At 33.9% G+C, this 17,408-nt stretch overlaps 1 protein-coding gene and 1 long non-coding RNA gene across 2 annotated transcripts in view; both read right to left on the reverse strand.

The window, feature by feature from the left end:
- LOC120351258 overlaps positions 1–15,561 on the reverse strand; it is a 40,545-nt gene extending 24,984 nt beyond the window's left edge. The window contains exon 1 of the long non-coding RNA XR_005571259.1: positions 15,530–15,561. This is a non-coding gene — a long non-coding RNA (uncharacterized LOC120351258). The remainder of the gene's footprint in view (positions 1–15,529) is intronic.
- Positions 1–17,408, reverse strand: part of LOC111044632 (low-density lipoprotein receptor-related protein 2) — a 247,182-nt gene that overhangs the window by 114,388 nt on the left and 115,386 nt on the right.

Raw genomic sequence — 17,408 nt, forward strand, 5'->3', positions numbered from 1 at the left:
GGTTAAGAAGAGTGAAAGAAATAAGGAATAATGTCAATAAAATGGAAGTACCTGGCTACTATCTGATGAGAAGTTATACTATTGAAAAGATGATAAATGTTTGGATATGGTGTTTATATTTGTTATGATGGCTGTGATAATATTGAAAAGTGATGCTATAATTAAGACCATGTTATTGTTGAATGAATTTATTATTGTTGATTGGAAGTGTATATATATTGAAATGGTTTATTATGATGATGAAGCCTGATAATGAATTTAAGTGGAAAGTAGAAGATGAAGATGATTGGAAGCTTTATATTATAAAGTCTTTATTGGTGTAACTAGCATTATAAACAATGCCACTAAAGTGGAAATATCGATACTCAACGGAATAAATAGGAAATAATAAGGAAGAAAACAGAACCAGATCAAGGAATGTTTAAAAGATACACCAGATACAAGGGCTTTAAATTTATGATGAAAAAATTATCAATAGGACAGCCTCACAAATCAACAGCAGATAACCTACCAGCCTACAACATCTACAAACAGAATGCAAGAAGATGCAAGTAAACCACGGGATTTTTACATGCAATATCGTCAAATTTGAAATAATATGATAAGAAATCAAGGAAAACATTATTATCAAACCGATTACTGACCTTCCTTAATAAATTTAATCTTGGCATAGGACCGCATGGCAACAATCCAGTGTTTTAATTCCTTCCAGCCGTTAGAAGCCTGCAATAAGAAAAAGAATAATTTTAAATGTGTAATTAAATTAGCTACATCCACTAAAAAAGGACACAGCGGGGATAGTATATTTAAAATTTGTAAATTACCTTTAAAGAGAAAAAAATGCAGCAGTTAGGTTAATAATTATGAAATTCGACAGCAAATTATGTAGAACCAGTGACCAGCTGGGCAAGGCCACCTGAATCAAATATGTAATGCCTGCAAACATATGATTATGAAAAAGTATGGTAACCCAAAATTGTTATTTATTATTGTTATTTATTATATTTATTAATGTCGGTATATTTATTTATATGTTTTATATTTATTACTTTTAATTATGCCACGTTTGTTACCTGAAAAAGACTAAAGTTCACAAGCTACCAAAAAACCAAGAGCCATTAGCAAAAGAAAAGTATTGTACTGATGTATAGAAAATTATTTATATTAAGACCTAAGAATACTATAAGATATAAGCCCAGAAGTTTTGTGAATCGAAATTATTGTCTAAAAGGAATCATTTATGAGAATTATGAAATGTGTGTAGTTAGGTTGGCGGCCCTGCAAGCGGCGAATTTAAAAATTACTATGTTTTAAGTGTTGTCAGGAGGAGTGCGTTTAGAAGTTTATATTTATGATATTTTATGTGTGTTGAGGAGGAGAATTTGTTATTGTATTTGATAAAGGTATAAAGGAGATGCAGCAAATATGTCTGCGAACTGTGATAGAAGTATGAGAGTATAATTTATAAATAAAGTATAGTGTATATCGATGTATTGAAGGGTGGGTTTTCATTAAAAACATTGTGATTCTCAAATATTTTGAATTCAAACCCAGGGGCGCGTGTAACATATTAAATCTGGGCAGATAAAAAGCCCTAACAGAAACAGTAATAGGTCTGAAAATAAAGTAACTGGCTAATATCGCCAAATAGATAATAACTAAGATTAGATAGCATCAGCTTATTCTGGCTAAATGGTACAAGAACCTAAAAAGGATTTGAAGGAAGTTTATTGCTCATAAATAGATTATTATATAAAATATTGAAGATTGAGGTTATGTACATGTATTCACGGATCGGTGACCTAGAGATCGATCAAACCGAGGACGTAGAATCTGACCAAAACCCTTGGCAGAGCTTTATTGCAATCAGATGGTGTGCAATGTGAAAAAACACCTGTCCACGTGGCTAATTATTAGGTAGCATGGAATTAATATTAATGTATAGAATATTAACTAGCATGTAAGAGCATAAATAAAAAACCAAATAAAAATAATTTAATGTATTCAGGAAATAAGAGTTACCAGGCGCATGAATACCGAATAAAATTGCATGCACCAATAGTAAAACGGCAGTTAATAGGCGGCAACTGTAGGCCAATTCAAAAATATTTCTATATATTTATATAATGTACTAGATTTTGTGTTAAAATTTGTATAGTCTATGTTATCGATATGGCTCGAATGCAAAGAAATTATTAATCATACAATCTAAGCAATATTTGGCATTAGTCATATAATTACAACGTTCTAGAAATTAAGATAGGTTCATAATCCTATATTTTGCTCAACATTTATTTATTTATCATTTACAATCAACTTAAGGACAAAGAAACAGACTACAGTCCAAAACTTCTTTTCATCCCAATTTCATAAATAAATTGTCCAAATAAAGGTTATGTGCGACTTTCCAATTCTTCACTAATTTCCACATTGAAACAAAACACAAACACTTGAAACAATTAATTTTGAATTTAGAAAGATTAAGATCCGAATTGATAACAAAATCTGCTATTACATTGTGGATGACGCTTCTTCAAGCTGGTGTAGTGGAACCACCAAACCCAGGAGTGTTGAAAAGGCCACCCTAAATGAAAAAATAATGCAGTTCTACAAGGCAAAAAACGCACTAGTAGTCAACATTTACGATTACGACTAAACCAACAGTTTGCAAAATCCTCTTCAGGAAGACAGAAGAATCTTCGAAATGACTTTATCAGAGATAAAAATGAATTTTTAACACGGAGTCGTGAGGTGAAGTGTTGAGGGAAAGATGGCTGATACAGCAGCAACACAGCAGATTCGACAATTTCGGAGTTTTTCAAGGAAAGGACTGTGGATGAAGAAAAACAGAGACCTAAAGCCCCAGGTGTTGAGAGGATATTGTTAGAAGAAATCGGGACTTGAGCTTACGGTGCTTTAAAGCCCAAACGCTAAGGACCGGAAACGTACAAAAACAATGTTATGCTTCCTGATCAAAAAACAAACTCTCTACATATCAGGCAAACACGGTTTCCGTCGTTATATTGGTGGAAAAGTTGGAACCGTTGTAGAAGAAAATATTTCCATTTGATTGGGCGTTATTAATAACATATACAAGATTTGTTTTTTGAACAAAATTGTTCATTTGACTAACTGCTCCCAATCAACTGGGAACGTGATCAAGAAGGGCATAACTGACGACTGACCCAATTAATTGGGACTGAAATCCTTAATGGATTGGAGTTTGAAAGAACGTAGGTATATTCTATATAATTCTGAAATACTATTGAAAAATTCAAACCGCATCATTTGCTACAATGGGAATAATACGATAGAATGGTTTCCAAATTTCAACCATGTACAATGAAAGAAATATTATTTTTTCATGTTGTACATTGTCAATATTGATAAGCCTCATGCTCTCCATTTCAGATTAATCATGAGTAGCTTATTAAGCCTACAGATAACCAGAAATCATGCACCACAAATCGTTGAATAACGATCGATTCAAACTTCATGAAATCGATTATTATTCTCCAGTACTGGGACCATTACATTAGATTGACCTTGGTTGAGAAGTCAAGAGTTTTGGCAGTGAAGATGGATGGGCTCATCTGTTTTGACATGGGGAAATAACGGCTGTGACAGCGTTGTAGCATATTGAGGTATGAACGATATTTCCACTAAACAGTATATTAAACTTGTAACTCGTTTGTGGGTGGAGAGTTGAGAGCTGAGAGCACCTAACGGAGCGGAGCGGCAAAACTCAACAACCAGTCAGCCACCATCCAAAGAACCAGAAGGTGGAGAGAGACGTGTGGAGTAGAGAGTGAGAGCGAAAGAGAAATGAGTGAGCAGATAATGTGGGATATAGTGAGAAAGAGAATTAAGTGGAGACTTGTGTCGGTCACGAGGTCAGTGAGGTCAATGACCTCTCAGGCCGGTTTAACCATGGTTCCTTCAGCGTATTTTGAACCAGAGAAATTCGCAACCATATCATATCCTACTTAAAACAAGATTATCATTTATAATCAGAATTCGAAACTAAGAACACTTCACTGTAATATATGAATAAATAATTTTTATAAAAATATTATAATTAAGAAGCGTGATTCTCAAGTATACTATTTGACCCAGTGAGGAGAGAATGATTTCGAATTGGTATTAGATATTTTATTATTTCAACTTACGTAACAAAAGTATAGAGTTGATAAGGTTCCATGCAATACATTTGGAAGATTGGAAAGTCTGATAGTATGGAAATACAAAATAAACTAAACTTATATTCGTGTTATCGGATGGAAGGTCACGTTAAATTGTTGGTCCCGGCTGAAAAAGAATTGTTGTGGAGCTTATTATTATTTATGGAATCACTCATCAATCATTATTTATTGGTTCATATACAAACAATTGGCTATACATTACAGACTACAAGGATGAAGCCCAATAAACAGAACTATAAACTAGAACTCCCTCTGTAAAGAAGAACTGAAGAAAACAGTAGAGAGGAATTTCCCACTTCAAGGAATGTTCAAGTGAATTTGACTTGAAATGTAACAATAACCCAACGAGGTATCCAGTTTCATCAGAGCTGACAATGTAACAGATATTACCACCTTGATAAATGTAATTTCACAGATGTGTCAGCTCGAAGAGGGAGTTACGTAATAAGAATTTCACACTGCTGAACGCTGAGAGGTGCAACACAGTTTTCGACTCTGCACTGTGTAGAGATTGCACTATCCTTATCCTCCTTCAACAAGCTTGTCATAACACTACACGGAATCTAGACACCGGATGGGCTTAAAACACCCAAACCCAAAACGGTGTATGTTTGTATTCCGCATCAACTGGTTTGAGTTTTCCAGGGGAAACTTTACATTAAATAAGCTCATCCGTGAGGGTAACATCCTGCAACTCATGACAGCGAATACCCGAGAGACACGTATGTGAAATATAGGTTAGGAAATGTGAGGCCTCCAATTTGTAACCTGAGAGACATAGGAAGGCGAATAATTTACAGAATGGGTTGCAAAGCTTCTTTATAATCTTCTCGCTGAAATCCCCTAATCTTCTCCCTGAAATCTCAGAGTGCAATGGTGTAAATGGCATATAAAACGAGTTCCATCATTATTTGGAATGATCTGTTTTTTTAAGACACGGGTTGACATTATTGCACAAACACAGGATTCAGCGACTCAGTTTGCAGTGTAACAATGTTTATCAACATATACATTGTAGAAGAGTGCGCTGTTGAATCATTTTGTTAGGGCTGTTTATCAATCACTATGAAGGAATAATATTTCAAAAATAGCTTCCATTGTAATTCAATCTTTCAAAGAGATTCAATCATCGCTACTTTCAACAATTATTCGATACATATTAGGAAAGAATTTGATTGAAAAAATGTATACAGATAAAGGTACATACTTAAATAATTTTCAACAACCGAAATTCTGGATTGAATCGAATTTAAGCAAAAAAATATATATAATTGTACAAAAAAGTTCTGAAGTTTACAATAGAATAAAGTACAACAATATTATCAATGCAACTTTTGGCACTGGCATAAGATCCCCCAATCTTATCTCTAATAATTTCCCATAGTACCGCCCAGGAAACAATACATTGATGGATAAATGAATAATTTACGTATAATTGATACAGAATATAATTATTAGCAGTTAGAAGTAACACCTCAGAAAAGCTAATCTTTGGAAATATTCCTCTCCAATAACAAGTTGAAGCTTCCCCTCATTTTATGATATATGAACATGGACCAAAGATTATCAATTGAGATCTAGAAATTAGATCATTCAACCAAAGTTACCAACATATTCAATTAGATATTATAATGAATATATAATATAGCTGATATTGATATTATCTAAGTAAATCACATATGAATGTAGCATTGCATTGCTATAAGTAGAGCAATCTATCATTTTCAAAACATCTCTCTCTAGAGAGAGACTTTCATTCTTTCTTATTTAATAAAACAAGAACAATGACTCATTGTCTCTATCAGATCATTAATGTTAATTGCGCGTATGATTTGATCACATACCCATGAAGCACTCTGATAAAGCACGTAGAATCAGAAAAACGCTGTCCATTTCAGATGACTGTATTCAGTTGAAATTAATGATGTAGTTTCTGGGCGCGGAAATTGAGTCAGCGTGTTTACCGATCTCAAACCACGTTCGGCCCATAAATTCAACGCCATTTCCAATGCTACGCGCCACGCAAATCGCTCCAAAGCTTCCAATTCAATTTCAAATCAACCATTCATACGCGTAGCACGTGAACAAGGTTCAAGTGACAAACTTCATGCCTGGGCTTTTTTAGATTCGTAGATTGTAGCATTCTCAATTCCTATCATTGAACACAAAAGACATGTGTTTTCATATAATACCCAATCGTTCTTCCAGAGTAGTCTGAAACTACTGGAATTTGTTGGCTTTGAGGGTAGTTATGCAGCACTATACTCCTACTATATAGCAGTGGAATGAAGAATAGTGAAATATGATTTGAAGAAAGCTTATCAAGGTGAGAAAAACTGCACTGGTGATAAAACCTCAATTCGAATCAACTCATTGAGATATCAAGTCATTATTGAATGATCGTTTAATTTCACGTAATTTTGATGAAATATCATTTTCAATTTTATATAAATATTATATAAGTTAGCCTCGTTTGATTCCAACAGATTTTTCGATGAACTTTTGTTGAACTAGGGTTTACTGTATTTGAATGAACTAGATCTTCAAGTACTGAAAAAAGTTTGGTTTCTCCTTTTGCAATTGCTACTCCTACTGGAGGTCAAGTTTTACTTATGCCATTAGTAATCCACAATAAACTTTAACAAACTTCAAGTTGTCTATCAATCTTAGAGATTTTCTACTCATCCGCTTGTTAGACAAAGGGCAAATGTGATGAACGATGCACGTCATAGTTTTCATTTCATACACCAAACACTTTAAATATTCCTACAAGACATAATAATAATAATACATCGAAAGATCAAACCATCGTCTAAATCAATCGTCAACCAATGGGTAGAGTAAAGGCTAAGTACAGAGCGTGTATCCACATTTGTCAGTGTGGAAATGGAGACCTTCTTAACCATATATATTATTATGTTTTGTAAGAAAGACATTATTACTTTCTGAACTTGAAACAGTGGAGTGTTGTTCATTTGTGGAGCGTTTGTTTCCCGCAACGGATCCTATATAACAACCGGGATCGATTGAATTGCTCATATATGAAAGAACAGAAATATTCATGTTCTAATTCTAGTACTGGCAAAAATGGTCTTTAAAAGCAATGAGTATTTACTTTGTCCACTGGAATGGCTCATTTAGCATGTAATCGTCCAGCCAATATGCAAGCGGCGGGAGATCCATATTCGGCGGGCAAGTGTTGCCATACGCATGGATGGTTATGAGTGCAACTTTTTGGGAGCATCTCCATGTATTTACATATTATCGAGCTAGCTATTTGTATGGCGCTACAGGGATATTTTTCAGTCGGCAATCTGGACGAGCAAGCGTGTTCTGAATTCAAAATTGAGCCGTGTGAATTATTCACGTTGAATTTTCCAGTCGTACCATTTCATTCGACAAAGGTGCTATTTGTGACAATGATAATGGAGCAGCCAGCTGTGGCCACACCAAGTAGGCTCTTCAACAAATTTATCAATTCTTTCAAAACATTCAATTATTCTCTCAGGAATGCTCTTATGAATTATGGAACTGAAATACAAAGTAGAATACACAGCAGTGTCATTTCTTGGGTAACAGTTACTGGTATTTCGTTGCTTGTTCTTGTTATCCTTTGTAGGGTTTCGTCTCTTATTAATTTCTTAGAATAAGCCTATTGATTCAGGTACCTATCAGTCTTATTGGTACTAATTTGTTTCTATGCTTTTCTTCAATTTTCAATCTCAATGTTCGAAAATGTTTTCTTTCATCGTGAACCTGATCTTGAGAACTACACTATATCACACGTTGGGAAGAGCAAATGTCAACTGTTTGCTATTATAGAAACATATTTCTTCGAATGTTCGAAAAGTTTCAGAAAATGACTTCACAAATGAAATTAACAATGATCAATGTCAAAATGATTGCATTCATTGAATTAACATGATTTATATTCCCTGGTATATTTCATAATCCATGAAAGACAGACACATTCATTTATAATGTATCTTTGAAATTTGAAGAAAATCAAAAGACTCGTCAGTTCTTATCAAGGACAAAAAATGAAGAACTAACTCAGTTTAATTTGAAGCTGATGACGATTCCCCGAAGACACCACGTAATTCTAGTAAGAAATAAGCTTCAAATAACCCCTCAAAAACTGAGAGTACTGATATATTTCATGAATATAGTTTTAATTAAGCTACAAAGTTTCGTCATTTTGTTGCATGAGCTTCACAAATGGAAGGAATTGAATCTGAACATTGAGCCTCCAGATGAAAAAGTGGAATGATTCCAATGAAATCTACGAGGTATCACGGTAGAATTCTCTATAAGTATGTAATTAACAGCACGAGCTTTTTCCAACTGAGGAGCGAGATTGAATTGTGAATACACTGCAGCAGACATGCACTAAGATATGCTGAAATTCGGAGAATGCGTGAGAAGAGAATATTAAAATTGAATGAAGCTGCATGACCAAACATTTCTTTTCGACCATTTGAGAAAAATAAATCTTCTCTGGGAGAGAAATACGCCAAACAATCCCCAAGCAGCAACACAGCATTACCTTCTTTCGACCGCTAACAAAAGAGGAGAGGATGCTAAAAAAGCCTGGAGAGAAAAAGTTGATATCCTTTCAGCGAGAAGAAAATAAGCGAAAACACTCTTTCAAGGTCGTGTATACATAGTAGTGGTGAATTGTACTTTTTAATCCTTTCATAGGCACGAGATTAAAAGGGCACGGCCTATTGTCCGAATAATGGACTGTTCAAAATTAATTTCATGCTTTCGATAAGCGCGATCTTAACAACAATGTTACAATCTACACCACGTTGGAGAGTGACGCTCTTCACACACAGCCTCCTCTCCTCACAAGATCAATCGCATACCACATCGTTCCGAGGCGCTTCTTCAGATCTAGTAACCGCCAATTGTTCAATGATGAGTTTCATGGCTTAAACCCACACTCTGCATTCTATTGAACAAATATCGATCATGTTATATTATGATCTTAATCATGATCAGGCAATTTCAAGATTAATAAGACAAGCTTCTACTTCCAATGCACAAAGAAATGATCTGAATATTATCTACACAGTTCAATCATACCACACCAAGAAAAATCAAATTAATTTTGCCTCTCTTTTGAACTGCATCCTTCATCAACTCTCTCTCTTAAAGCGATCCAGATGACCATCAAGGCTCAGATATTTTCTACAGACAAATGAAAGCTGCTGATCTAGGACCTATTCCTTATGAATTATTCATGCACCAATTCATGTTTTATTAGGATTCGGTGTGATCGCACAACGGAAGATTTGGGATAAATTGATTTTCTGGACCAGAGAATAAGGTAATTCTGGACCAGAGAATAAGGAATTCTAGTTTTACTGGTTTATTTAGAGATTTTTAATAAACCATGAGTTGTGATCTAGTGAATGTATTGGATGAATAGACATTTATTTGGTATATTTGAAATGCGAGAGTAACTTTTCTTCTAAGAATTTTCTGTATGCTATTACTGTAACAATAGTAATTATATTATACATAATTGAGTATTTCGCATTATAATTATAATCTCACTTCAATTGAAAAAAAAAGGAAATTATGTTTCTAGTGACGGTTTAAAATTTAACCATTTATGGTGAATATAGAATATAGTGTTATACACTCCTGTTTCCAAACAAGAATTTTCTTAAGCAAACAGTATTGTATTCAATGATCTGTAATATCATTTGTGTAAAGGAATTGTTATGTAAATTTTGTCATTGAATAAAGCTTGATTTGATTTGATCTTATAATGTACCAATTGTGTAATGTGAAATCAATCTTTAAATTCATTTATCGTATCTCCGTACACATTGATAACATAGAAGACTGCTTGTACAAGCATTTTATTAAATTCAACCGTGATTGAGTCCTGATTAAAAACATCGTCCGGTTCTCTCATTGGTTTTTACTGCACTTGACCGTCAAGGTTAAAATTTAATATAATTTGTACAACCGCGAATCTGTTTCTTAAAAAATTAAGGATAAATTTTACATAGTATTATGTTTCCATCATGAAAGTTACACTTTAGAAGAGGAGATTTAATCTGGACGAAAGCACATCAGGGCAGTGAATTGGATAGATGGCTGAGCAAGTGGCCTATATCCCTATATCGCACAAGGAGATCTATTGGCAAAGGAGGAAGCCAGAGCTCTCTCCATTGTCGACTCGAGTACACGTCAATCAAGTCAACATTCAATTTTCAAGTCAAATAACCCTTTCAATCCTATCAGCTCTCGGCACCCACGCAGCCGAAAATAATCAATCCTCTGCTCGATAAAATCAAATTCAATATTGAGCAATTAAGAAATAAAGACTCAACTTACGGAAAATTGATAAAATATTATAAGCAAGGGAATCAGCAAGAAGATTGATTATCATTCAAAGGGTATTTTGTACGGATTGGAATGAAAATCAAATGGGAAGATATTAAATAAATTAAAAGATCAAGTAGAATAAACTACACATTGCAGAAATTCTCAACCGTTTTTAAGAGAGCAAAGTACAGAAGAAGGTCTACTCTCCAAATGAAGAAAATCGACAAGTTTGTACGAGCAAGGAAAGGAAAAAGCTACCATTAAATAGCTCACAGTCGACCTAGTGACTTCTAGATTGTTCATCCTTGCAATTACTACGTCGCAAAACGAGTTCAAAGTCGTTCTACAGAAATTACTGTTGGAAAGTGATTGATCTACTAATTATTGTACTCAAGTTTAATTTCAATTAATTCAATGCAGGATGTGCTTAGTATGAAAACACGAGCTTAGCTTCTAAATTGGAGGTTTAAAACTGAAAAACATTTCAATTTGATTGACAGTACGGTTGTTTTCTCAGAGCTGAGGAGTTTATATTTTCTTGTTTTTTTTTAGATTTCTTCTAAGGTTTTCATCTCAACTCGAACTTTAAATAAATAACTGAACTTTATTAATCACTTTTTTAACTTTTACAAGAAGTACTTCCTCTACAAACAGTAGCATAGCCACATCTAATTTATTAGAGGTGGCTATGACAGTAGTCATTTCATGATGAAATAATTTATATTCTCCCGAATTTTGATGTTCTTCTCCAAGTAATGATTTATATTCTCTAGAATTTAGATGTTCTTTTCTAAGTGATATAAGCTAGTATAAGTAGCCTAGTATTATGAAAGTGAAAGAAGTGAATTATGAAGTACAGTTATTTATATAGTTTTAATAAGACAAGATTTTCGTTGATCTATCAAAATTTGCAATTTCAAATAGAGGTTTACAAAAATCTTACTTAATCTAATTTCTGTGAGTGAATACATCTTAAATACTGCCCCAATTTTGTTGTGATGGGAACCATAGTGAACCTTATATCACATAATATGATGACAATAGTAAGAATTCTTCATAATTTAACATTTTTAAATAATTCGGGAGTTTCGGAAAGAGAGGAATCTGGTGTTAAACGAAATGCAAGATTATCCGAAAGCATCACATCATGCCGTTAGCCAGCTAATTGTTGACATGAGATTAGAAGGGCATAGGCCTATCTCCTCACCAGGTTATGAGGAAATCAGGAGTCAGTGGGAGACAGGTTGTCATGAATATGTCCGCTTTTTGCCATCCCGCGACTGGTTATTTATACTTGCGGTGCTTTCTAAACACACCGGGGATTGTAGGCTTTTTCGTCGGAGACACCATTCATCCCGCGCGAGCCATGACAAAAGCTTAATGAGGATAATAGCTGCCTCTGCTATAGCTAGATGTCAACCGCAGTTACACCAGCCAGGAAGATAGGAATCTTCCCTGTCACCAGTTGTACAGACATCTACTCGACAACATTCTAGCATAACAGAAATGGCTTCAAAACTCCAACAAAATGAATTCTATATTCCGAAACAGATCATGAAAAATGAGAGATTTTTTACAAAATTCATGCAATTTGAAAGAGAAAAATGATCTTCTTTTATTGGCTGCATTTAATGTATAATCACAATTTCATTCAACAGGGATACAAATAGACTAATGGGAATGTTAATAATTACAATAATGGTAGTAAATCAATGATAATATTGATGGTTTGAATCTTATTGACCGAGCAAAGTGAGGTCTAAGATTCAAGTCGACGGTTTGGCATTTCTCTTAATGTTTAAATGTTTATATGTTGCGCATTTACGGCGAAACGCGGTAATAGATTTTCATGAAATTTGACAGGTATGTTCCTTTTTTGATTGCGCGTCGACGTATGTACAAGGTTTTTGGAAATTCTGCATTTCAAGGATAATATAAAAGGAAAAAGGAGCCTCCTTCATACGCCAATATTGGAGTAAAAATCAGATTATAGAATAACCGTATTCATCATAAATTCAGCTGATTCATCATAAATTCAATTACCGTATTCAGCTGACAAGTAATTACACAGATGTGTGGAGAAGCCAGTCTATTGCTGTATTTCCATAAGGTCTACAGTTTCAATCAGGTACTTGTGGATGAGAATACTGCGTGAGGTCTATTGTTCACAGAACTACTTGTCATATTAAAAATATATTCAGGCTAGAAGGGTCCTCCCCGTAAGAGACTCACCACCAACAAAAAGCCATATGAATTTATTACTTTTTCACCAGATGAAGATACACATCATACATTAAGTCTAATATGAATACCGTAACTAAAATAAATACGGTATGGATAAATAAATCTATGAATCTGACAAAAGTTAATTCAAAAAGAAAACACTTTGTCGTCAAATTCTGGATCTAGAGATTAACGTTTGGAATAATTTTGTTTCAAATTCATGTCAATTTATATTATTGTCAACTGCATATTTACTTCAAGTTTCTCCTTCAAAACAATATTCAATAATATGTTCTATATTTTTTGTTAGTTACCGTATACTAACAACATGTACAAACGATATATTAATAATATTTATGCAACATGTTATAGAATACATAATGTCGTCTTTGTGAGGTACATTCATTATCTGAACTAGACACAAAACACAATAATCATGTTTCATCATATTTCGAAACCGTAGTTGAGCTTTGTGTTGATAACAAATCCTTATTGATAATAATGATAGTGTATCTGTCACAGAGCCAACAGTAGAAGCATATCCAATACTATGGATAGAGAGGTGAGTTGGGTTAGATAAAGCAATCAGGTCCAACGATGATTTATAGCAACGAATTGATCCACTACCGATGCTCATGTCCAATAGTTTCCAAACGAAACTACTCTTGTCTCCTCTGTGCTCTTCATGGATGCCTCAGGTCAATAATACGCTTTTCATAGCATACATGAACTGCTCAATAACTCTCATTCAACTCAGTTATTGACAAATTCTGCATCAAATTCCTATCTAGAGAAGAGTATTAGCATCAATGTTACAAATGAGATATAAAATCATTAGAGAAATGCAAAAATACTATCAACAGGAAATTATTGGAGTTCAAAGAATATTTCTAATACGTCAAATAAAAACACTTTTCTGCACTCATGCTGTTTATTTGGGGAAACTTCTTTAGTCATATTTACTTGATTGGATACGAAACTTGCTTGCTAGTAAACTTTCTAGTTCTTTATCCTTCACAATTTTCTTTCTGAAGTATTTTTGGAATATAATGGGATATAGCACAAAAACTGATTATTAATTAAGGCAATTATGATTGTTACCAAGAGTGAGGCAACACTAGAAAAGCAATGAATATTCAGCAACGAATATTTGAGGAACAAAAATTACTGTAGAATGAATTTTTCATGCTTTTTTCACACATTCGACACTTTCAATATAAAAAAAATACAGAACGAACGATTGAACGGGCGTCGAAATTAATGTTTTATTCATATGGAATAACATTCGTCGATTAGTTACCAAGTTCAAAGCAAAGAAAATCTGGAGAACGCATCTGAAGCCCATCAATCATACACTATTCACACGTTTTAAGAGCCAGGCAGCCACTCTCTCACTGCTGGGTAAAAGTAGATATTTCAAGAGATATGATATTCTTTGCGGGAAAACAACTCAATTACTCTTCCTTTTGTTTTGTGTGATCTCCTCAATTTTTCATCCATTATCTGCCTCCATTCCACAAATTTCTTCTTTCCGTCTCTTCGTCATTTCGTCACAGCTCCTTTGTTCCAATCAGCGCTGCAGCATTTTCTATTAAATCGGCGATGATTTTTTCAACAGTTTTTATTAGTTTTTCGGTCTGCTCTGTTGACAATAGCACTGGAGCGGTTTTCTCGTGTTCCATTATTTCCGCTTATAATATTCTAATCATTTTCCTCAGTGAAATGGTTCAACCATTTCCTTCGTATATTTTTGTCATGTCATATTTGAAATGCTAATTGAAACAAGAACAGAGAGAAACATTGTTTCCTACTTGAGGCTATAAAGTGACAGCAAAAGCATTATTCCAAACAATAATCATTTCATAATAAGTTTTCAAATTTTCAAATCTCAATATGTTTTCATTTCAATTTTTCAATGAAGTTGGATGAATATTATCAAGGATCAGTTGTGAATATCACTGTATTAATACTGCATTTATAAAATCCGATTAATGTCCATCCAATCGACATCGACTGTTGATTTAATCATAATTAATTCAATAATTGTTGACTATCTTTGTTGAGTTACTCCTAGCTTATAAAGTCTCGATTCTCTTATCTCTCTTCTATTCGCCATCTTCTCTTTCTTCTCCCAACTGATGGGATGGGTCAGAGCGTGTAGAAAATGAGCCGAAATTTATCAATTTCATTTTCAAACTCATTACTTTCATTTCTTATTCTAATGAATTTGTGAAACAGAGGAATTTCAATATTGAGCTTGAGTTTTCACTTTTAAATGGATTCTCTTTACAGCTTGAAGCTCATTCCATAGATCGCACGCAAATTGCTAATACAGTTTAAGAAAATACTAATGTTAGTTTGTATGCCAGTACTCTCCTATTGTGAATGATAAGGAAAGCTTTGCAGTGGAGTTCAGCCTACTAAATCCTGCAAAATGTTTCATTGCCATGAAACCAAACTCGAAAAACGTTCAAAATACGTTTACATGCATTATGGAAGTATAGTGAATTGAAATATAGGGAATATAGTGATTTGAAATTGTCCAGTTTCAGTAGAAACCTTGAAACAGTACGTGGATATATACTCTGGTTTGGAGTTCACCATTGGAGTAAATAACACATTGAAATGCAGAGGTGCAGTGAGGTCTGCCAAAACACCAATGAACCCCCTCTCTCAAAAACAAACAAAAATCAAAACTAACCAAAACACCACAATTCGAAGCGCAAACTGTAACAAGATCCTTATGAAAATCAACTCACTCATTGGTAATCCTTCCTATTATGTAGATTTTATATACCTGAAAAAAGAAAAGAAACAATTAATAGTAAATTCATAGAAGAATCTTATTCAAAAATAATTATATTACTGAGAAAATTATGAAAATTTTGATTCATTGTTTAAGAATAGTAATATTCTATCATATTTATAATATAACACTTTTTTAATAGAACATTATAATATTGATTTCAAAATAATTGAATAGCTGGATATTGAGACACTGAATATGGGGAGATTGAGTACGGTAATGGAAAAGTGAAATTGAGATCGAGTATTCTTCCAAACATTATTATCTTTTGTCACTATACTGTATTTGTCACATAATTAACTGAGAAAACTGATAATCGAGAAACATGTCTCTGTATTCTGAACACTCAACAAAATTTAAATAGGCTTACCTATTAAAAATTTTCAAATAATTCAAGAATTTTATCTATCAAAATATAAATTATTCTATATGTGCGACAGATTGGCGATGAATTCGACGAATTAGTTTTGAGAACCTCTCAATCGACAGTGATGTTCATCAAAACTTTAGTCAACTGAACAGTATGAGCCTAACGAGCTAGCACTTCCCTTGTATCGCCGCTTCACTGCTCAAGACAAGGGTCATAATGACACTGCACCACGCACACTAATACTAATTTGACTGTGGATAGCTGCTAACTATTCTGAGGATTGCGGAGCTTATTGAGCTTGATTACATTGATTGCTAATCAGGGAGTGTGACGTAGTACTGATGGGGTTGCTCAGAGGAAGGCGTTGATGGTCGATGATGATCTCCAGCAATCTTGTCCAGATTTGTTCCATTAGAACGCCCGTTCGTCAGATTCCAGCAGAGGATCACAGTTTACGACAGAGAGCCACTTTCTGACACTCAGGCTGACGACTCTATGACGTTGGCCTACTTCAGCTCTCTCTCTCTCCCTCTTTGTCGGTCTCTCTCATTGATGATATACTCTGTTCATCACAAGCTAGATCCCTACTTCATATCTTGTTTTCAATCTACTCCATCACTCTTCCTATCCTCTTCTTCATCTCTACCCATATTCCAGGGCAATCTTTCACTTTTTCCTCCCCTAATCACTCTGACGAACGAATGAAGGGGGATATGAAAGTATCACTGTATACATTTATATACAACCTGCAAAGTTCAATAGGGATCAATTTACATATCAGTATGACTGTACATGCATTTATACAACCTTAAAAGTTTTATAGGAAACAATTTACAGCAATTAAATTATAGTTATACAACCTTCAAAGTTCAATAGGGATCAATTTACATATCAGTATGACTGTATGCATTTATAGTATGCAGTTATGGAATGTTATGAGGGAAATTATTGGTAAAAATGCTGACAAAGGAAATAATATCAAAATTGACCCCAATAAATTAAACAATTTTTTCGCAAACCTGTAATAACCATGAAAAAATGATGAAAATCTATATTTGTTGCAAATACTGTTCAAATCTTAAGAAGTAATATGTGAAATCTTGTATAGTTGTTATAGTTATGGGTCTGCTCATAAGCCACCCGTGAATGGAAGTTGTGGAGTTGTTTTAATGAAGGATCCAAAGAGACCTCATTAATTATTGTATTTCGATTGTATCCAATGGAAGGAACAATCAATTATTATTTTCTCGTAGCCAAAAGTGCAAGATATATTGTTTTTAGTGTTAAGTGTTGAGTTTTCGTAGAAGTAAGGAGATGAAATAGTGTATTCATCACAATATCGGATTTTTCAAATAGTCATGTTTCGACTCGTCTCCCAATTACCTATTTAAAATATCCTGGGGGCTTTTGTGTGATGAATCTTTCAAATAGATCTCATGAAAAGAGAGAAAAATTGTGATTA

The sequence above is a fragment of the Nilaparvata lugens genome, chromosome 5, assembly GCF_014356525.2.
Source record: "Nilaparvata lugens isolate BPH chromosome 5, ASM1435652v1, whole genome shotgun sequence".
NCBI lineage: Eukaryota > Metazoa > Arthropoda > Insecta > Hemiptera > Delphacidae > Nilaparvata > Nilaparvata lugens.